Source organism: Oxyura jamaicensis, chromosome 9, assembly GCF_011077185.1.
Source record: "Oxyura jamaicensis isolate SHBP4307 breed ruddy duck chromosome 9, BPBGC_Ojam_1.0, whole genome shotgun sequence".
Taxonomy (NCBI): domain Eukaryota; kingdom Metazoa; phylum Chordata; class Aves; order Anseriformes; family Anatidae; genus Oxyura; species Oxyura jamaicensis.
Window position 1 is genome coordinate 19,077,196 of NC_048901.1, and position 22,817 is coordinate 19,100,012.

At 41.5% G+C, this 22,817-nt stretch overlaps 2 long non-coding RNA genes across 3 annotated transcripts in view; both read left to right on the forward strand.

Annotated features, from left to right (window-relative positions):
- Positions 1-2,949: 2,949 nt before the first annotated feature.
- The window catches only part of LOC118171620, a 100,022-nt gene continuing 80,154 nt past the window's right edge, over positions 2,950-22,817 (forward strand). For both annotated transcript variants that reach the window (XR_004753282.1, XR_004753281.1), the window contains exon 1: positions 2,950-3,032. This is a non-coding gene — a long non-coding RNA (uncharacterized LOC118171620). The remainder of the gene's footprint in view (positions 3,033-22,817) is intronic.
- LOC118171622 lies at positions 15,009-17,051 on the forward strand. The gene is made up of 3 exons (XR_004753284.1): positions 15,009-15,152; positions 16,120-16,173; positions 16,472-17,051. It is a non-coding gene; the product is annotated as an uncharacterized LOC118171622 (long non-coding RNA).

The window sequence follows — 22,817 nt, forward strand, 5'->3', positions numbered from 1 at the left end:
ACTGGGATTCCCCAGAACCCAGCGGTCTTATATAGTCTTATCATATCTGATCGTATATGATCTTATCATATGTATCTTTCTGTACAGATGTTTCTGGGGTATATATATATAAAATCATTCTCGTGGAAAATAAGCCTCATCATTTGAAACATTTTGGGTAAGAACAAGCTGCATTTCAGTGTCTGTTGGCGTTTTCTCTCAGGGCATACATATTGCACTGCTCCTTGACTTATTCATTCTTCAGTAAGAGATACCAGATCCTTCAGCTTCTTGAAGGTGAACGCTTCTACATTTTCCTTTTCTCTCCATCTTATAATAATAATAATAATAATAAAAGTCTTCTCAATTCAGTATCTTTCCCTAGTCACCTTTAGCCACTCAGAAGGGAATATGCTATTAGGTGCTTCCAAGAGGCTGGTAGTGCCAAGGATCTGCTGAAGGCAATGGCAAAACCCACCCAGGTAGTCCTTGGGGTGAGATTTTTTCCGTCTACTTGAGGGAGCTGAGAGAGAGGCTTGATACAGGCTCTTGGATGTTTCTGGCATGCCTGAATTTAGTGACTTCAACAGTGCCAAGCCAACGCGTGTTGATTTGGGCCATAGGATGCCCCCGCCTTCTTCAAGCTCTTGTTTACATGAAGATGGACGTATTTTACTCTAACTCCAAGGTCACCTCTGCCCGTGGGTTTCCTGAGTGTGGTTCTTATTTAAAGGATGGTTTGCCCACTTCCACCGTTTTCATGTGGCAGCAACAGGCGCTGCAGAGCTCTCTCCTGATCCTAAGCTGACCCCTCTGGCCTGGCTGTGACACTTCGGTAACTTAATGGACAAATCCGCAGGTTGTCGTCATTATGTTCACTCATGTAAAGTACTTTATACTTCAGGAACAATTTGGCCGAGGCAGCAGGGATACTTCTGTGTAAATATGTCATGAGTTCAAGCATTTTAATGTCCATAAAAAGACAGGACGTCAATTTAAAGCCTCAGCTGTCCCATGCATCTTAGGTCTGGTGATTTATGAAGTACTGAAAATTGGAATCATATAAGCCTGTAACACTCTGGCAGCTATTTAAATAGCAAAACTTTCTTCCAAAAGCATGATATATAGAAGACATAAAAGTTTTAAAGAGGTAGTCTGCCTTAATAGGGAGAGAGCATTAGCATTCATTTACTGTCAAGAAAGAGCTGATTTTCTTTACAAGAAGCGCTCCTTCCATAACCACCCCATGCTTAGCATTAATCAAATTGTAGCTTTTCTACTGCCGAGACCCTGGCTAGGATTCTGCTTGCGGGATCATTGGAGAAGGGTAACATTCTCCCAGTACTTTGGTGACAGAGCTGAGCAGCCAGGGCAAGCGCTGAATTTCAGGTCCCTGGTAAAACCAAAGGCCAGGCGCTCCTTTGCTGGGGAAACCACACAAGTGCTCATGACCAGGAGGAGAGCAAAATAAATCAAGCTGAGCTGTCAGTGTGAAGCTGGAAACTCCGAGGGCCAAACGTCACCCGAAGTACACGGCCCTTCACCAGGGATGCTCTGTTAAACCCTGCCTGCCTCCGGACGCTGTTCCAGGTGGCTCCCTTGGGAGGGGGATGCCAGCAGGCAGCGGCGCAGGTGCCTGCCAGCTTTAGGTGCGTTGGATTGGCACTTCTGAAATGATAAAAGACACACAGGTCTCATGAGATGGGAATAGGGGATTCGAGCAGTCTGGCTAACTCGCTCGTGTTGGCGCAGAAACCTTTGCTTGAGAGTAAGCTGAAGCCTTCAGCATTTAAAATAGCTCTTATCTGGGATGCCACAGTGACAAGGAAATAGCTGTTTATAGGTGCCACGCTCTGGGGAGCAAGGAGAGGAGCAGGGCAGGAGTGTGCGCTGACGTGATCTTAATATCAGAAGATAATTGCGTCTCAGAGTAAGAAAGGGAGGGGAATGATTTCCCGTGTAACAAATCTCATAGATAGTAGAGATATTTACAGAGAGAAAAGCATAACTACAAGGTAATAATTCTTGCTTTTTAATGCTTCACTGTAATTGGCCCCCAATCAGTGTTACAAATGAAATTCTTCTGGTTGACTGGGACCCTTCTTAGGTCACCAGATCAGCTCATAATTTGGAGTATCTTAGGAGGATACATCTCCTGGGGAAAAGGTATAATTCTTGTTGTTTTTATGGATGGGCTGCATGTGCTTATCATCCTGAATGACTGGCCCCAGACTGCACGAGACGTCTGCAAGAGAGAGACCTGAAAACACGCCTCTCAGTATGGAGAGCAAGATGCTTGTTGTGGGATCATTCTGGTCTAAATGAGGCCAGTTTGGTAACGAGGGATAACTACATCTTGGTTGTAGTTTTTCTGGGATTTGGCACTTGTAAATGCCCCAGGGGAAGGAGCACGCCGTGGCATCTCTTCACCCAGGGAAGTTCACGGGGCTTCTCGCCTTCAGCACTGGCAAAAGCTTGGAATGAAGAAGTGAAAATCCTGCTATTAAATGTAAGCCTAGCACTGAGCACTAAGCCCGAGTTGTGTCATCCAAGGATAAACGAGGCTGCTGAAGCCTCTGAAGTAATTGCTCACTAACAATGCTAAGTGCAGCGTGCATCTTACCAAACAAAAGCCTGTCTCTTCTGCACACATAAGACTTGCATTTAATTTCCTTTAAGCCCAAGTCCCTATTATAGCATTATCCTTCAGGTGTAACAAGATAACTGCTGTGTTGATATTAAGGCTTGGAAAGGCCACCGAGAGGCCTCTTGGAATCGTGCTGTGGAGGAGAAAGAAACATTCAAAGCAGAGAGGGTCCATGCATACAAGCTCCGCATTTTGCATAGAAAGGTATTGTGAAATTCATGGAGCCTCCCTCACCCTGCTTGCTGTGCTGAGGAAAGAGCTCACAGCTGCAAGCGTGCTTTATTTAGCACTGGTTTGGGCTCTTTGTAAGAAACCCACCCGGAGAGGAGGCAGACCTGTCTGATCAGGCATTCCTGGGACCTAAAATGGTGCTTGTTTAAACTGCAGGCTGGCTTGGGGGCTGCAGGTATGTACTGTGCTGTGTGCCCCATGCTCTGCTGCACCTTGCTTAATTCTGCTTTCGGTGGTAAGTCAAAGATCCTGAAAAGGAGATGCAGCTTGTTAGGTTGAGCATACGGTGCTCTCTACAGAGGCCGATTATCTCCACACCTCGTGGCCAGATTTTCAGTGAATATTAATTTCTCTACCCCATCTAAATTTAGGGATGTAAGAATTTAACTCGTAAGCTTGAATTTCTTTTCCAACACAGAGATTTTCACTCAGAAGGAGGTGAGGCACTGGCACAGGTTGCCCAGGGGAGCTGTGGATGCCCCATCCCTGGAGGTGTTCAAGGCCCTGGGCAACCTGACCTGGTGGGTGGCAGGGAGTATTCTTTTGGTTTCTTTAAAATCTGTAGGACAACTTTTGATGTTTCTTATTGTCCTGGGTTTTCTCACATGATTTCTGTCTTGGGCTCTTTCAAACGCGTGTGAAGATCATCAATGTGACTACGCCGAACGTGGAATCATTTCAGAGGCACTGGCTTCTGAAGCCCTGCATTTTCTGCCTTTTGAGCTGGTCTTCCAGTTGGCAACAGAAGGCAGGACAATAGTGTTCATTGTAGCTTTATTGTCAGGAGCAATCACTTCTCTTAAAAGCTTTTTCTCACAACTGAATTCCCAAGCTGGAGACTTCGATAAAATAAGAGATTTCTACATTTGGATCCAAATATGCTGTCATTGTTTTCAAATACCTTTTAGTTACTGAGGTGGTGTTCGTGTGCAAGAATGTATGGATTAGACCATAAAGGAAAATAAGAGTGTTCATGCTTGGTTAGAGCTACTGCTTTGCACAGCAAATCACAGATACAATGTAATTTTGCTGCCATTGGTCATATTATTTGCTCCCTGACACTTTGAGTTTTGCTGTGGCAGCAAGTGAAGTTTTGTGCTTCAGATCCTTGAGCCTCTAGCAGTAAATCAAGGAGAGCCTCTGGTAGTTGAGACAGCGAAGGTTCGTGGTGCGCAGCTGAGCCCGGTGGCCTGATTTCAGAGACAGGGGGCTGTGAAAAATAAACTCTTTAACTCTGGGCAGTGTCAAGATATAACATGCACACAGCTGTTTTATTCGACTATGTTTGGGTTTATTGTTGGTTTCAGTAGGCATGCCCTGTTAAATTGTCTGTGACTGAGAGATAACTGGAACAGCAGCATTGAGAAGAGCTCTTGGCTGTTGGGGCAGAATTAAAGTGTGGGCTAGTGCTGGAGCTCTTGCTTACGTAGAAAACTGTGTGGTCCGTGTTTGAGTTAGATGTGATAGAACTGCAGCTATTGAAAACTTGTCTAGACATTTTTCATATCTTGGTAGAGCCAAACGTGCTTAAATTGGGACTTGGATATTGCAAGGTTGGATGTTGGAAATCTCTGTTAATAACCACAGATACCTGTCAGCTCGGAAAGGATTCATTCCTTCAGCTTAATCATTCTTATGTAAAATTTGGATCCACAGAGAAGCTGCTCTGTTTGTCTCTGCCTCAAAGCTCAGGTTGGTTTGGACACATGCTAAAAACGTATTTTACAGGCACACCAACCGGGACAGCACTGCTCTAGCACTGCTTGCAGAGAGCAAAGCCTAAATACTTTGAAGTAAAAGACAAAAATTTTCCTTGGAGGAGAAAAGTGGTATCATCCATGTGAGAGAGGGTGTTTGTAAGGATGGGAGCCTGGTGTCTCCAGCAAGGACAGGGCTGTACGTGAAGCTGATTCCCCTTAGCTCCTGATTATGCCACAGGATAGTGTGTATCCCTGTGATAAATCTATGCCATTGACTTTGCTTTCAGGAGTTGATCTGTGTACGTCCAAAAGGGAGGATTAGTATGCTGCTCTACTGCTCCAGTGATTTACACTGGACTTGGAATAATAAGACTCAGAATAAAGTGTTAGGCAGTTCTTAGTTGCTTTCAAAACCTGACAGAACTGAATAATTTGTTTGCCCTATGTGTGCTTCACTTAGTAGCTCAGGCCCCATGCTGAGTTTGTGCTTCTAAACGTGAGCATTGGGTTGTATCTGGACTCTTGGCTTTATCAAATTTTCTAAATTCTTGAAAATTCTTTTGCTGTTTTCCAACAGCCCTTTGCTGGCATTCGTTTTCAGTCAGCCCATTCATTTTCTGTCAGTTTGGAGTAACAACAAACCCTCCCAGAAGACAAGTCGTCCTTGGGCTGTAGCAGCCACTTGAGAGGGAGCTGAGGATCGCTGCAATGGGAGCCACAGCGACAACAGATGTGGAGAAGTGATTGGTACTGAGCAAAGGGAGAAAGAGAAATGATTTGCTCCCAGGTCAATGCTGTTTTATTCTTTTCCTGTGCTAAAAACAAATCTTGAGGATTTTTTTTTTTTTTTTTTTTTTCTTGAGGGTTTTTTACAGCCTTTTAGATAGCAGCCGCTGAGAGCAGGGGAAGGTGATGTCCTCTCACAGACACGGCGAGGGACCCTTATTTCCAAACTCTGCATGGGACATGAAATGAACATAGTGCTCATGACGTTGAGAGGAGGTGCTGCTTGGTTAACAGGCCTGATACTGAGACATCCTGACCTATTGTGAATAGTTCCTTCAGATAGCACCCCAAGGCTTTAGGCATAAATTTTGTATGCACTTCCTAATACCGGGAGATGGCAACCAAAAGGAAACCCAATGTGTTATGGTCTCATCTAGGAGCTTCTGAAAAAAAAATTACCTTTTTATTAGTTCTATTAATAGGAGATTTGATTATTTAAATGCAGAAAGGAGTGAAGAACAACCTGACCTGCCCAAAATGACAGCCCGTGAGTTAAAGAAGGGGGAGCAGCCCCGAGCTGGAGCCCCTGCTCTGCCCCTGTGCTTCTGCATCACCTGCAGCACGCAGCTCAGAGGATGCAAGTGTGGCTCTGCTTTCCTCTTCTCATTGCATACGTGTTCAGACAGAAAACCTACTGGATTCGGAGTTTTTGGCAAATGAATCTGGAAGGTGGCTCAGAAGGTCAGCTAGTTCATGGCCTGTGTCCTAAAGCCAATCAGCTCCATCAGTGCTACTTCTTACAGAGTTTGTCTAACAGCCTTAACGATATCCAGTGATAAGACTACAATTCTCCTGGCAGCCTATTTCAGTATTTTGTTTTTCCCACTGGAGAGCTTCTTAACATTCAACGTGAACCTGCTTTGCTGTGATTTAAACCTGTTACCTCTGGATCTATCCACCACAGCACAGGCTCTTCTTCCAGTGGGGTTAGAGGTTAGTACCTCTAACCTTTGGTGAGGTACCAAACTTCTGGACGCAGTGCCCTAGCTGAGACCTTATTAATGCCAAGCAAGGTACTGAGAGGAAGGATTACGTGGGGTCCAGTCTGTAATGCATTCTCCTGTTAAACTCTTCCAACAAGGCACTTGCCTTTTTCATTGCCCATCTTCAGCTAGTAGTCCACAACCCTCAGATTCACTTCATTTCTTTAAGGAGTTTCAGAAGTGCATTCAGCAGTTGGTAAATTCCACCTAAGCTTAGGAAGAGTGTACTTCTCGTGGTTGAATGCCGGATGTCCAGATTGTTTTCTCCATTTCTTACAATCATTTTGGGTTCTGAGCATGTCACTCAGTATGACTGCAGTTGTCCAAATATCATCTCACCTGAAAATTTAATAGCTTATTCCCAATTCTGTCACCTTGTTAATTAATGAAAATATTGAACAAGATGAGACCTGGGACAGACCCTGCAGCACCCATCATTATGTCCTTACATATTGAGAACGTCCCGTGCATGACCACTCTTTGGATACAGTCCCCCCATCACCACCTGCTTCCCTATTGCATGAAAAAAGTTTTAACAAGGTTTTTCCCTAGCTTGTTCCTGAGGCTGGTGAGTAAAACAGTGTTGAAAACCTTACTTTGTCTGAGATCGATGGTATCTACCATCCCTTACCTCCAGAAGGTTTGTTACCTGCTGTAGAAATAAAATATATCTCTTTGGCATGCTTTACTCTTAACAAATCTACCACCAACTGCATCTCATCTCCTTGTTATCGTCCTGATTCTGACAAATGGTTTGATTTGTTTCTGCAGGAACTGGACTTAATCTGATTGATTTATAAATCTCCCAGCTAGCCCTTTTTTCTCTCTTTAAAGAACTGCACTATGCTGATCTTTTTTCAGTCTTGCCGTAGCTTACTCCTCCTCTTTAGGATCACAAAGATGAATGCTAATAGTTCTTCGATTGATTGAGCCAGCTCTTTCAGCACCCTCAGCTAATGTTCCTCAGACCCTGTCTGTCTGAAAGTTTGCTCTTTTCTCAAGTGCACTGGTTGTGCTGACCATTTACTTGCAAGGTGGCATTTTAAGTAAAGCTTGTTTCAGAAAAGCCCCTGGAATGATGGGGCTCCCCTCTGTAAATAGTTTTCCTCTGTTTGTGGTTGACAAATTCTTTTTCTTTGTTGTTCCTCCTCCTAACATTACTTTAAAGTGATTTCATGTTGTTCTTCATGTCTTTTAATAGTTGGATTTTTCTCTGTGCCTTGTTCTCTGATTTTGTCCATACACGCTCGCTTAGTCTCTTCTGTAAACAATTCATCTTGGTGTTTGAAACTTCTTCTTTATAAGCATTAAGTACTTAAAATCATTTGTCAAAGGAAAACAAAACAAACCCCTCTCTCTCTAAACACTTCTCTATTTTTCCCAGCCTTTCTTAAACCGTCTTGATTTGTCTGCTTCCCACACTTAAGCCACTAGTGAAGCTGCTAGTTTTCAGCCACACAGGAGGCATTTTCCTGAATCCATGCCCTTTCTTCTCCACTCATCCCTTCTCCAACCAAAATCAAGAGGTTCTAGCCATGGGAAACTGCTTTGTGATGTCTGCCAAAATGGGTCACTTTGGTGCCTGTCAAATTAAATATATTAGTGCTCAGACTTTTCTAAAGATGTCTCCCTGCTTTTAATTTGGCAGAATCAATTCCCTAAACTGGAACTGAATTTATGAGTAGTTCTGTGTCCCTAAAGCTGCAGTCTCTAATGGTTTTACTGCTTTCTGAAAAAAAAAAAAAAAAAAAAAAAAAAAACTCACCCAGATCTAATTGCATTATTGGAAATGGTTGAAGCACTATAATATATGGGGAAAAATTTCTGTGGTCTCTGAGAAATCCTTTGTTCAGAAAGAGCCAAAAGGGCCATCTAATGCTTTCAGGAAAGAATACTCTGCAGAGATTTTTGTAGTTTAAGAGAGTGGGAGTCATATCAATCCTTAATTCTGGGTGCATTCAAGAGAAAGATGTGGGCTGTGGAGGTGGAAACTGCACTTGTTGCAAGGCAAAAAAAAAAATAATTAAAGGTCAGGAAATAATTTGTAGTTCAACAGCAAAGGCTCCTGAATACCCTTCACTCCTTACATTATTACTCTCTGTGAAGCGAGGCATTAACACTCCATGATGCCCTAATTAGTTTACCAGGCTGAATATTCCAGGTAAGCTGTGGTTGCAATGGGCCCAGTGGTTGCTTGTGATCAATGTGGCATTCAGATGAAAAACAGAACGTCAGGTAAGCGCTGCTCCAGGTTGGTAAATGTCAGGAAGCAGAGATTGGTTGGCAGCAATGGCCAAAAGCAAGGAATAAAAGCATGAGCTGTGCGTGAGGAGAAGCCTCGTAGAATTTCTGGCCCAAATGAAGTGGGTATAAAAGCAGAGAGAGTCTAGTCAGGAACTGTAACTTAAAATATTAATACTGACAAAGAACAGAAGAACAACTGCACCTACTTTATCTCGAGCCATTAGCTTTGATTTAGTGCAGCCATGGAAGCCTTTCGGTAGTTTCCTTCGTATCTTCACTCTCTGCTTTAATAGCATTTGTTTAAATGAGGAGTGGGCCCTCAAGCAATATTTCTCTGTAACAGGCAAGCCCCAGCACAGAGTAATAAGTAAACTGGGAACAATATATTTTAAAGGAAGAAATAGATTCTGCCAGCTCAATTTAAGGAAATATTTATTATACATAATTTCTGAACTGTTTTCTGAGTAAGCAATGGAAAATGATCCTTATGAACAGCGAAATTGAAGGAAGGAAAAAGTCTGCATCATTACGGAGAGCTTAATCTTCTGCGTGTGTGCTTGTCATTCCGAGTGATGTCTTCACCTGCATGAACTGAGGGCATCAGCCCTGGGTGACTCAGAAATTTTAGCCCCTAAAAGACCTCTTTTTAACATTAGCATGCACTTAGGCCCTCCCTTTGATGCTTTGATCCTCTCTCCTTTCATTTCTTCCCCCTTTTCCTTATCCCACGGACCTGCTGTTTGTTTATGTGAAAACACCTAAGTTTGAAGCCCTCCTAGCCTTATTTATTTATTTATTTATTTTTATTTTTTTTATTTTTATTGCTTGCTTTAGGGAAAGGAAAAAAGGGTTGCTGGCTGAATCAGTGCCCAGTTAGGAAAGGAAACTCATTTGCCTAGTGATAATGCTCCTCCTTTCTTCCTTCACCTCTCGAGCAGGCATGTCTTAGCAATCCAGCCCCTGCCCAAATGTTTTCTGTCCCCCTGAGCCCTGGGTGTGATGGCACTTGGCAGAGTGGAGATGGAGTTGCTCTGTTTTGTGCTTCCATCGCAACTTTGGTCCTGAGTGAGAGCATCTTGTTTGGAGTAACTTCCTAAAACCCACAGCCCCAGTGCCTTGTAGTTCATGGTTCCCTCTTTGCTGTTGCTGGTCTCCTCTGACAAGCAGGGAGGCTGTGTGCAAAACAGGCTTCAAACATGTGCATCACCTAAAAGTAACGCAGTTCAGCAGCCGCAAAATAACTCATTTTTTTTTTTTTTTTCCTTTATTTAAACGTACTAAACTGGTATTGAGTTTCCAGGGAACCATTTTATCCCTAGCTAAAAATACAAAGTGGTGTGCCACATTTTGGCAGATTTATCTCTGCAAAATTGTTTATATGGGAAATGTTTCCTACTGTGTATCACAAATAGTAATTTAGTTTAGAGTGTGGCATCCCATTGAACCAAGAAGCACTGCTGTGGAAGGAAGATGTCCCTCCCTCCCCTCTTTGAAATGCCCTGCTGACTTCTCTCTTTCCCATCACTGTGAGCCTGGTATGCCTTTGCAGACTCAGGCCCCGATATTTTACAGCTGCATTATTAAATTATCCGAGTACTTCCTTTCCCTTACCTCCATGGAATTATGCTAGTGCTCTACATCTTGTTCCTTTTTGTATTACTTTTATTAGTCACAAGAACATAATAGAAGTGATAGACACAGCTTCTTAGAAATTGATACGGTATCTTTTATTTTTTAATGCAGCTACCTGTGGCTTTAAACTCTGTTCTTCTTGTTAATGCAATCAAACACGTTTGCTTTGTTTTGCTAGCCTCAGAGTTGATGGTTTCGGTGTTATTACATTCGCCTCTATTTCCTGTGGATTTGCTCTTTTATTTTATTTTTTTTGTATCCTTCTTTTATGGAAAGACTTTCCAGTGAGCATACCCTTGCAAAGATCTTGTACATGTGTGAATATGGACAAAGACTGGCCCAAATCTGCAGTGCTGGGAATATTCTGGGCAGTGAGGTGAGAAGTTCATCAGTATCTGATCCTAGAGAACAATGACTGCCCTCAACATGCAGTGGGGCAATGGGATGTTCATTGTCCGTTCACGTTTCTCTGTTGACAGGACAGTTCATGGACTTGCAGCACGTGGAAAAAGGCAGATGATTCTTTTAACAGCTCCGTAATTTCAGATTTTGCCTATGACCAAAAAGTCTTGCAGTGGAAAATTGTCAGCTTTTAAATCATATTTCTTTTTGTTGCACAGGGAACACTGTGCACCATGTGCAAAGTATCTTGTAATAAAAGATGTCATTTAAAAGGTCAGGTTTAATATACCAGGGGGATCACAAATTGAGCATATGATGTATCTTGCAAATAAGCATGAGCTAATGTGAGTACAATTAATGCAGGAAGGAACTTGTTACCAGACACTTACTGTTTGGATGCCCCCCATCCTGGTGTTTGGAAGATCATATTCAAGAAACATTTCGGCAAAGGAAGGGAGAGCAACTCAATGATAAATGAGGCAGATGAGGAAGGAAGAGGTTTCTGAACAGAGTGGATTTAAATAGTAAGCCATAATGTGCCAGTGGCAGTTAGATTTTTAGCGCTGAATATAATAGCAATATGGCCATTCTCTTTGAGAGCTGTATTTATATTAAGAACATTCAGTTCTTTGGAGGGGTACAGATTACAATTAAAATGTTCGCTTCCCATGTCGAGTCCTCTTGAGTTTTGTTTCTCGCCGCACACAACAACAGTGTGAATGAATTAGATGTCATCGCGGTTTGTGCCTGCGTGCGCCCACAGAATGGTGCTGGAAAAAGCTGCTTAAACTTGCTCGCTGCCGATGTCCTATGGAACATGATAATTGAAATACTGGTATGGTAGGCGTGGTACAGAAAATCTGACACTCACAGCAAGGCTGCTCTTAAAATAGCTGTAGAGCAGGAGATAGAAAGGACATTCAGCTGAAGTAAAATGTTACCAATCAATTTGTGTGCTTTCTGAAGAACTAGAAATAGGACTTGCTTTTACAAGGCAGTGCATTTTAGAAAGAACTCCCTGCTGCATTGTCCAGTTTCTTCGTATCAGTTGTGGCTTGCACTTTGCTCAGTTGTAATTCTTGCACTTCTTCACGTTCCTGGTGCAAATTATTCTCTGCAATGAAGAACAATAATTCTCAGAAATAGTTTACTTTTCTTCCAGTGGAAAATAAAATTCCAGGTCTCTGGAACTTTGGTTAAAGGTGATCACAAATTTGAGCAATAAAATGTGAAGAGGACCCAAAGGCTACTTTATGGCCCACATACTGTATGGCCCCTACGGCACCAGTTCTGGGGATCTGTTGCCAGTTGGCTGGATGAAGCAGTGACCATGTAGCTTTGTTTAAGAAGTTAAGTGACATTACAGTATTTAGGATTATGAGGAGAGGAGAGAAAATAAATTGACGTAATAAAAGGAATAATACAGTTCTGATCCAAATGTACTCAGTCAGAGGGGACAAACAGTGTCTTGTGGTTTGGACGTCGGGCATCCTAGATCATTGGGAGAATGGTCCTGAGCTTGTGACGTCTGTTCCATGGGAGGTATCTTAAAGCATCTCTTTCCCTGCTGCAATAACAAAGATGAATGGATTTTTGGACCCCAGGATAGGGACACAAATTGATTTAGAAAAGAGAACGACACGCATAGACATGCTGTTGCCTTTTCCAAAGAGATTTGCTCATTAGAGTGATATGGCTACAGGTAAAGCTCTCTGCTGTTTATGGTGAGGCAGCTTGAGCTCTCGGCACAAGTGTAGTGGGGAAAACACAGCAGAGTGTGGTGTGGTTGGAGCAAGAAGTCAATGCCAACCCAGGGGGCAAAACCAAGCACCTTAAGATGTAGAAACACTCATGTGTTTGTGTCTCAGGGAAAGAGAAAATACAACCACCAAAATAAACAGCTTTAATGGGTAGTTCGCTTTTGTCTGGGCTAAGCCATTTCACTGAAAACAAAAGTCAAACGAGAGCTTTGGCAAAAGGAGCCTTTTGCAAATACAGAGGGCTAGAGGGAGCACAAGAGAGCTGCTCCACACAACCTGGACGTAACTGTCCTGATCTCACAACTCTTCTCCCCCTGCTTTAGGGAAAATGGGCAGTGGCGAGCTTTGGGGTGGCCTTTGCGAGGTGGTGGGAAATAAGCTTCATCTGTGTCCACTAGTTCCTGCCTGTTTACGTTCACCAAGCAGACTGGTAGGAAGGCAGTTTCCTGAGTACGTGTTAGTCAGGAGTAGTTTCAGTCAAGTCTCTTGTTTTGAAAACAAGACAGTGATGTGAAATCAGTGTATCTCGTGAAATAATTAACTCCCAGTTGTTCTCATCCTCAGTCAGATGTTGTGTAATGGTCCCACGTGCTATGGAAACACTCTGTGGAATCAACAACACTAGATATCATTTAATGTGATGAGTGTGGCAGGCAAAAGCTACTCCTTCAAGGTAATAAATCATATGACATTTAGCTACCTTTATCTTGGCAAGAAGCCATTCAGGCTTCAGGCTTTCAAGATGTATGAGTTGCTTTTGAAGTGTTTTTGCACTCAGAAGAGCGGGTCTGCAAATGAGACACAATGAAATTCTGCATTTATTGTACCTTGTGATAGTCAGATTAAACATATCTAGGCTGCAAAATAACCGATCTTTATCTGTATAGCTGATCTGTGTTTTTATCTTTCTTCAGATACTCTTTTGTCTTTCCAGTGCCTTAAGTTTCCTTTTATCCTCGTTGCCCACCTGTAACTCCAACTCTGTTTTCAGAGGACGGTAGAAGGCTTACGTTTCCTGGGAGATGGTAAGGGGATTCGTGCTTTTTCCCCACACAGTTCTGTGCTGGCCTGACACGCGGTGACAGATCATCCTGTAAGGATTGGGCTCAGCTGGCTTCAGAGTGCCACAGATACGAAGTGAAAGCGTCTAACCGTGTGGAGCTGGGGTGGTGCAGGGACAAAGCAACATCCCCCTGCAACAGCAGAAATGCGTCGGTTTTCCTGGTGGCTTTTACATCCGATTAAATGTCAGATGTGAGGGATCTTCCTGTTCTTTTCTGGATGGTTCTACTAAAAGAAAAGGCTGTATCTGATGCACAGTCAGTAACATTTGGTGGGAGATCAGGAGAGAGAAGTAAGCAGTTTGGGGCTATAAGCATACGGGAGCACATCTTCAGTAAACTTTTGCAGAGAGAAATCAAATGTTGAAAGCACACAAGCAGCAAGGGCACCTAGAAGTTATGTGACTGGTTTAGGGTATGTGACTCTGTAAGCCTGGCTGGAAGTCTCTGCTCTAATTTGTATTCAGCACAGAACTTGGAAATGTACTCCGAGTGCAAGTGGTCTGACCTGTGGAGGAAACCATATGTCATGACTTGCTGAGTGTTCCCCTGAGTGAAGCACAGGAAGAACCAGGGTGCATCCACTATTTCACTGTCACATCATCTTCCTGCCCTGCAAATGTAACCAAGAATCAGCCGCAGAATTTCTTTTATGTTCAGTTAAAGAACTATTGACCATGGCCTAAGCATTTTAAGCATTTTTTTATTTATTTTATTTTTCTTCTGAAGAACCATCACAGGTTGAAATTAAAGGTTTAAACTCCTCCAAATGGCCCCTGATGGATTCAGTCTTTTGTTATTGTTCCCAATAAAACAAGCGTTTTCCTAAGTAGAAAACCTCAATTTTCAGACAAATCATCTCCATAGAAACTGGTGATAAATCATAGCCACAGTAGCTGGATTGCTCTGACATGCAAAATACAGTATTTGTACTCTCAGGTTGGTTTTGTCTGGTCAGCTGGATTGAAATAACTTTTTAATTCTAAAAGCAAAACATTTCATTTTAATTATGAAAAGTCCAACATCCAAGTGAGAAGTCTGGGAACTGATGATGCACACAAAACTCCTCCTTGCTTGCACTGTCTCTGGTCTTCAATTAAATTATCCCTTCCTCCCTTTGCACTAGCACTCACATCGCTTGATGGGGATTTACACGGTATTTCTTTTTGCTCCCCTCATTCAGTGTGTGGCTGTGAAAACTGACTTTTTACAGATCCAGATGCTGCATTGAATAAAACTTTGTTTACTTTTGGCATTTCTCTAGTCCTTTAAATATTATTTTAAAGCTTTTATGGGTATATATGAACTTATCTCCATATAACACTTTTCAGAGCAGGTGACATTGGTGCTTTATGTCGGGGGACTGAAGCCCAGAAAAGTAAAGTCTAAAATTCTAAAGCTGGAGGAAATGTCACCCAGTCTAGGGTTTTTAGATGGAAACACAGAGGTTTATTTATTTATTTATTTATTATTATTTTTAAGGCTCCTTAGCATTTAAGACACAGCTCTAATTGATCTCAGCTGCAATCTGCCTGTGAGTGCTCAAGTGCAGGCAGCTGGAAAGCAGGAGTGGTCCTGCCTGAGGTGATTGCTCGCCAAGTATTACAGAGGAGTCTGGGGTCAGGGATGAGCAGAATTCCCTTCTCAGAGGTGGTACTTAAGGGATGAACTGTGAGATAATCCCCTTTTCTCCTGTCATCCTCCTCCTTATTCAGTATGTCCTACAGGTAGGTGCAGTGCACGTTTTCAATGTGGGCAGAAGGATTTGTCACATTTATTTGTATTTGGAGCTATTAATTTGAGGGTTTTGTTTTTAAAGGTGTACTTTTTTTTTCTTTATTCATCGCCAAATGCTTTAATTTCTGAACTGAAAGGATTTTTAAATGTAGGTGCAAAACTTTTCCCATTTTCTCTCTTTGTGCCAGACAATGAAATGACATTGGCTTGCTGCGTTATATGCTGGAGTACAAGCATCCTTGGGAGTACAAGTCTATTCATTTTCTTCATAGAATTAATCAACAAAAGTTGTTCCAGGCTTATTTCTTTTGGTTTCCCAGGAGCTTTCTTGTTCTTTCCTCCATGCTAGCTGATGTAAGTCACACTAAAAATCAAAACCAAACCCCAAAGCAATAGTGAAGCTGCAATCACAGTGGTGCAGGAACAATTAAAAACAGGCTCATTGCAAACGGTGAAGGAGACAAACACAGGCATGGAGGAGAAGAGCACTTCCTGAGCACCAGAAAAGTCACTCGAGGCAGATCTTTAACTTAGGTTTCTGAAAGGTTATTTTAAAAGGCTATGATTTTTTTTTTTTTTTGAATGTAATCACCGAAGCTTGTTTGAAGGTTTAGTTGAAGATCAAGATCCTGCATAAAAGCTTTTCCCCCAGTAGGTGAAGGTAGCGGGGGTAGGGCCAGCGGCATCGCAGACATTTGCATTGCTCACCATGCCTTATAACAGAAATGGGAACGGGTGGTCTGGGGAAATCTAGGCAAACATGTATGCACTGGCCTGGGTGCACACAGGTGTGAGCATGCACATATATTTGATGTTATTAGTGTTTCCCACCCCCCCGCGGCCCCCCCTTTTTTTTTTTTCCTCTGATGATTTAGCAGTATCTAAATTTCGGAAAATATGTGTGAAACCTGCTATTACAAGAGTTAAATTGTGCTGAAAATTTTAGATCTTTGTTAGCAGACAAAATCCTGGAACATCATTCTCTCCAATGGGAGCGAGGAGGCACAAGTGGTAATTACTGAGGGACAAAATGGCATCAAGTACTTGCTTATGCTTGGCCTTGGACCACTGGTTCTCCAAGTAGAGTACACTAATGATGTGGCATGATCATAATACATGGGATTCTTTTGGAATAGAGAAGCACAACTTTTTTTAGATTTTAAAACTCTCCAGATTTTTTTTAACTGGCAGTAAAACAGTAAGGCATTTAAAATGCAAACTATAACCATAAACAGGGCTTTGTTTTATATTGATGGCTTGTGAGTAAAGATTGCACAAAATGGTAACTTTTAATTTTGTGTTAACCCAGCCTCGTTCCGCGCCGAATGGGGCTCGGGGGTTGCGTGCTGGCAGTTCAGGGAGCCTCGCGTGCAGGGGAAGATGAATAAATTACTGCCTGTGCCTTGCGGTGGGTTGTCCCCAGTGAAATAATCTAAACCTGTCAGATTGTGACAGCTTGCTCTACCTGCACAAATAACACCGTTTTAAGAAATCAAGGACTGCTGATATTGCTGTAATAGATCTAAAAGCGCATACTGATGTGATCTCCCATCTCCTGCAAGATGGCATTTGAAGCTGCTGGTGTGCTGAATATTTCTGCAGTATCAGCCTATCATCTAAGAAATGTGGATCAGATTTTTTGAAAGAGTTCAGCAGCGAACAAATCTCCCTCTTGTCTAGCTCTGATACTTCAGATCCTCATACATGAAAACCTGTAAAAAAACAAACAAACAAAAAAAAAAACACACCAACCAACCTTTCCCACTTTAAAAGCCACAACAGACTTAAACAACTGCCTGGAGAACATCCCTGTGTATCCAAACTCTATATTGTACTGAAATGTTATGTTCACATACCCTATTACAACATGTACAAGTCTATTGGAGCACTTCTCAGGTTTCGGAGTCCCAGAGAGGTTCCCAGAGCACTCAGCCATATCCTTTTTTTTGGAATAGAGCTGGCAAATCTTTTTTTTTTTTTTTTTTTTTTTTCTCCAGTGTTTTGAAAAAGTGAAAACTAAAGAGAAAAAAACTTAATTTGGATTGAAGCAAGGTAGCTATCATTGCTATTTTTTAGTTTTGCAACGAATGGAGACGTGGTGTTTGGAAAATGGTTGCTCTGGTTAACCTGAAACAACTTGTTAAAGGCAAGTGAGATACTTGAATTGCATGGGTGTTTGGTTTATTTTTTTCTAACCATTAAAAAAGCCACTTAAATTAGAAAATTCTACATAAAAATGAAAAGCTGAAAAACCTAATTCTAAAGTATTTTGAAAAAATAATCCACTTTTTCTGTCTGAAGTTAATTTTTATTTTGATCAGACTTTGCAAGTACCTTTATCTAGCTGTATGGAATTGCCATTTTGGCATGAATTAACTTTTTGTCAAGATATTTGCTGCCAGCAGAGTGGGAGAGCTGGACAAATGTTGTTCTCACTGTCCAGTTAAGGGAAGGATCACAGAGCTGTTAATGCCTTGTGGTTTTTCAAATCGCATCCAGGAGATGAGTGAATGAGCTGCATTTCCAGCCACAACAAAATATACATTGGTCAGCTTTAGGAGGACACGGTTGACAAAATGAGACTTTAAGGTGTGAAATATCTTTCCAAAATTGTCCATTCACGTTACTTATTTTCCGTGCTTTGAGCACAGCTATAAATCTAAGTAAACAGTGTCTAGCTGTGTCTCTGCTCTAAATAAAGTGCATCAAAAAGTGAAGTTTAATTTCTCCTCAAGATCTCTTGAGACTTATATTTTTGAAACTCCATTGGTTGCCTTGACACTGTGGCAGTAGCCAGATTTTTTTCTAAGGGATCGTTTTCTTGCTCAGAAGTGCAGTTGACCTTGATACTGCAACGGTCTCAACAGGAAAGCATGGTCAGAGGCTACACCGATGGCTGACGTAAGGCACAAAGGCAGTCCCCAAAGCTAAAACCTCATAATTTCTAGCATTCTGATAAATGTAAAGAAGCAATGCAGAAGTGAATGATCTGCAAAGAGAAGGTAAAGAGTGAGCATTGAACAAGTTGTAAGGAAATACAAAGGTGGCCATTGCAGCCTACCTTTTGGAGTTAGAACATCAAAAGGCTCAACAGAGCTGCGTTCCCACTGCGCTGTGTGTTGCGTGTGATACAGGATGAAAGGCTCTTCCCTGAAGGATTTGCAGTCTCAGATGACAACAGGTGAGACTAATGCAGTAGTTGTCTTTCCATTTGACATGGAGCTTTATCACAAAGGATAAAACAATGTTCCTGGAGCACAAATAGTGCAGCGTCAGAAAATGACCGGATTTGTTGTGATTCAGTTCATTGCTTTTTTGCTGTAAGGTAATCTGTCTTCCTGTTTGACTTATGCTGTGTATTTAATCAGGTGCTGAGTGAATCTCTTACTTTGAAAATCTAAACTAATAATGGACATAACAACCCTGGTAAATGATAAGCTGCAATAAGACAAGTCATATCTTCCCTAATGACAGCATAATGAACTGAATTTAAAATGAAATCTTATCGTGAACAGTCATGGCCCATTAGATAATGAAATTTCTTGTTAAACTGACTTTTTAAAAGCTCTCTGCAAAAATTGAAAATGAAACAAAATTGCACAATATTGTTGGAAGCCACTTGCAGCCAGATCCTAGTGATCTTTAGGGGTAAAAACCAACTGGCTTCAGTAAGTACTTTGCTTGAGCAAGGACATAACCTCTAAAAATGTCAATTACATGTCATCTAAAATCATTTCAGCAAGACTTAACAGCTAATATCATTGTTTATTGTTTTTAATGGTATACCCATCAAGAAAAGATGGAAAAAGAAATAAAAAGAGAGGTAAGGTTTCTTTGCTTGTGATGAGTGCTGCTCTACGTGGATCATGTAGAAAAGGGAGAAACATGAAATTCCCAGATGTTAAATATTACAAGTTTTGAACAAAACATTTCAAAAAATCGCAAGTGGGGTGACTTCCCAAAGGCAGCCAAAAGGAGGCGCAGAGAATGGAAATGACTGGGGAGGTGCTTGGCTTTGTTGGTAAGCGTTCCACAGCAAGCCTTTTGTAGACCCCTGTACTGTTATAGTCGTCATCTTCGAAGTAAGTCCAAAACAGCTTTCTAACGAAGAATGGTTATTGTAAACTGGACTAGGAATGAAAATCTAAAATAGAAAAAAATAATAATTATAAATATTCAAATCTTATGGAAGTCCAGGATGGTGTAGGTTCCTATAGCTCATCACTTCCTTTGGAATCATCTAGCTGAAGATGCTTTGAAAATGGGATCATAAAATCCCCACCCCCCAAGCACTTGATTTTTTTTTTTTTTTCCCTTCATATTTTCTTTATTTAAAGTCTGAATGTTCCATATTATTTTCACCTCTTCTATATTAGGTATTAATGATATTTTAGTCATGAGAGACAGATATTTCAATACCTTTTCAAAAAGTTTCTTTTGCTTCTTTTGAAGAAAAAGGGTGCACAGCAAATGCAAGATTGTTGTTCCAGTAGTATTTACAAAAATAACAGATACACAAAGAAAGTGTATTACATCATTGTAAGAATGTGCTTCTTTTTTTTTCTCTTTATTTTTTTTTCTTTTTTATTTTTTTTTTCCCTTTAAGAAGGAGCATCTGTTCTATAGTTATTTCAATGCTTGGGTAATTCATCTAATGATTACATGGATGTTGGCTGGAAGGCAACACAGAACATTGTAGAGGAAGCTGTAGAGAGGCTAGTAAACACAGGCTTATGTAGTTTTAAGGCAGGCAAAACGAAGAAAATACACTGTTCTGAATGATACACATAGTTGGATATCATCAGTCTGCATTTTCAAAAGAGCTGCACATTTAGGCACTGCCATTGTTCCCAGCAGGAGCTCTCATACTGACTTCTTTTGAAATCTGACCATTAGAGATTATTTTGATCCATCCTTGAGTGAGAACACAAAAGCTAAAGTAAATTGTTTCATCAATACAAGTTTATAATTTTAGTCCAGAGATGTCTAGGGCACTTGCACACAGAGAGGAGCTCTGAATAAAAGGTAATTGTGTTATCTTATTCAGAGTACCTATCTGGCTATGCTGTTTAGAATTGATATTGGAGGAAGTAAAATTGAAATGGAGAGGATGCTGCCTGGAAGATTTATGTGATTATAAAGAATTGGTTAAATTTTAACTAGTTTCATTTGGACTGATATAAAATGGGATAGGTTTATTCTCATTTCACTGTGATGGAAATGGGTCTTGATTCAGATGTCTCTTTTGGTGCTAATCTGCTGGCTTTACAGCAAAGTAATGAGGATTGGGGCTACAGCGTTTGTGTCAGCTGGTAACACAGGCTTATAGACAAAAAACATTTTACTGGTCAACCAAAGCTTTTACCAATAAATTATCAAATGCTTAGTCCTTTTGACCCTAATACTAGTTATTCAACAACTGTAGTGAGGGCTGTGGAGCAATGAAAGAACAAGTTGTCCTTTCATGTTGCTATCCATTATGGTTAAGCAAAACGTAACTGGTTTCCACTGTCAGCAGATGTTAGGAAATAATGAGCTGGTAATGAAATAAAGCTTCCCAGTAGGACTTAAGGGTACAGCACCAATGTGATAATAAAAATACACCGAGCATTTTAAACAAAAGCAGACTGCTGTGGCAGGAGACCTAGAGGTAGTGAACTGAGTTAGGTCAGCCTTGGTTAAAAGACCAAATGGGGTCAGCAATATTTAGAGTAAATAATAATCCTCATTGTCGTTCCAGTTGCAGCCTTGGACTTTTTTCTTCCTGTCCTTTAAGCATCTTCCTGTTCACAAGATGAATTTCATCGAGAAACACTTTTAAAGAAAAGAACAAAAAGGCAAATAACAACCAGTGCACAGAAGTCTTTTAATCTCATGAAACTTTAGTTGCATGTTATAGGTTAAGTGGAGGGAAATGAAAGAAGGAACCACACAAGCGTTTGCAAATGGTAATGTTGTGTGTGAAAGGAAAATAAGTCACAATTAAGAGGCAATCTTCATAGTATTTCTGCAAGTAGTCCCTTGAATAATATTGAGCATAAGGGGCTGAAGCTCAGACCGGCATCCTTAGAACAAGCTATTTGGACAGGTCGAATCCCAGTGCTGTTTTAGTGTGCTTCCTTCATTAAACAGAAAAAAAGAAATAAAAGCATAGCTCCATGTGCATGTGTTGGACAAATGCGGTAATGACCAGAGAGCGATATAGGAAGAAGCAGGCAATGAAATATTTTGCAATAATAAACCAGCTGACATGCTAGGTAACACGGCACATTCATTTTGAAACAGCTCCTGGGAAGTTTCCATCCCTTAGCTGGAGCCATTGGTGATGTGTAAGGAAACCCCAGATCACCAGTGTGTTGTAAGTGATTTTCTCCTCTAGCAGTTGTGCCCCTGACAGGGGGGGTGAAGAGGTAAGGGTTGTTAGTGGGAAGGAATGACTTTTTCTCAGGGATGTGTGAATCAGTTGTCAAGACTGGCAGGGTATAAAGGGAAGTGCCAGAGACGTCTGATTGCGCTCGGTGGAATGGGAGCAGAGAAGTGATTCTCACAGAAGAGAAACTGGAAAATTTCTGTTGATAGGCCAAATTGAGTAGAAACATGATTGAGGAGGAATAACAGGTGGATTTGTGAGAGAGCATTTTGGAAGTAATGGGGTTTGTGTGTAGAGCTAAATAACTGGCAATATTATGTATCTGAAAGCGTGTACAGTCAGCTTTTGAAAATGGAGAAGAAATGTCAATGAAGTCAAAGCTACTAATCTGGCTGCAATAGCTGCGGGGGTGACATGGGGTCCAATAAGTGGGATAAGTGAAGAAGGAATTAGCAAGCCGTCCGGAAATGATTTAGGCAGCTGTCTCATCCCTTCCCCTGCAGTAAGTCGTGCGGGGAGTATTGCTTCCCTTATTTCCAACTGTAGAAATCTCAGGAGGCAGCAAGATTTCAATGAAGAAGTGATGACAGCTCAGGGAATGGAGTTCATAATGGAAGCAATGAAGCAACCTTATCTTCAGCACGTATTTGTGCCCCCATAATATAGATCTCCTATCTTATTTTATCTATATTAGTGAAAAATAGTGTCTCTTAAATTTATTTTTAAACTAGTTCCTGAAAGAAACAATACATGTGTGATTGCCGGGTCTTTTTCCTCTCCAGTTACCAGCTGGCAACTTTTGAAATAAAGATAGAAAGATAATTATGCTCCCACATGCTAATTGTAAAAATTGGCATCAGATGGGCAAGGAGAGACCCAGATGAGTCCCTGCAGAAAAGGCAGGCTGAGCTCTGCCACGGCACGCTTTGGTTTTGCGGGGCTGCTGGGAAGTCGCTTGCTGGGTGCACGTTTGTCTCCGGGATGGTTTCAGCAGAGATTATTTCTTACCTGTGGAGTTAATTCCTGGGTGAGAGGAGGGTTAGAGGGAAATGGGGTAGAAATGGTGTCATTGCTAATAGGGAGTGGGGGGTTAGAGGGGAAAAGACACAAATCTATAGGAAGCAGGGTTATGGGTTCTGCTGCTCCAGGACCATGGGATAACACCCCAGAGTAAATCTGGTGCTGTTTGTTTCCTCTGCAGAAGAGGTGAAAATAGCATTGATTCCTCTGGATTTCACCAGAGCTCAGGATGGTGTTACTGATCCAACTCTTCCCGTTCACCAAA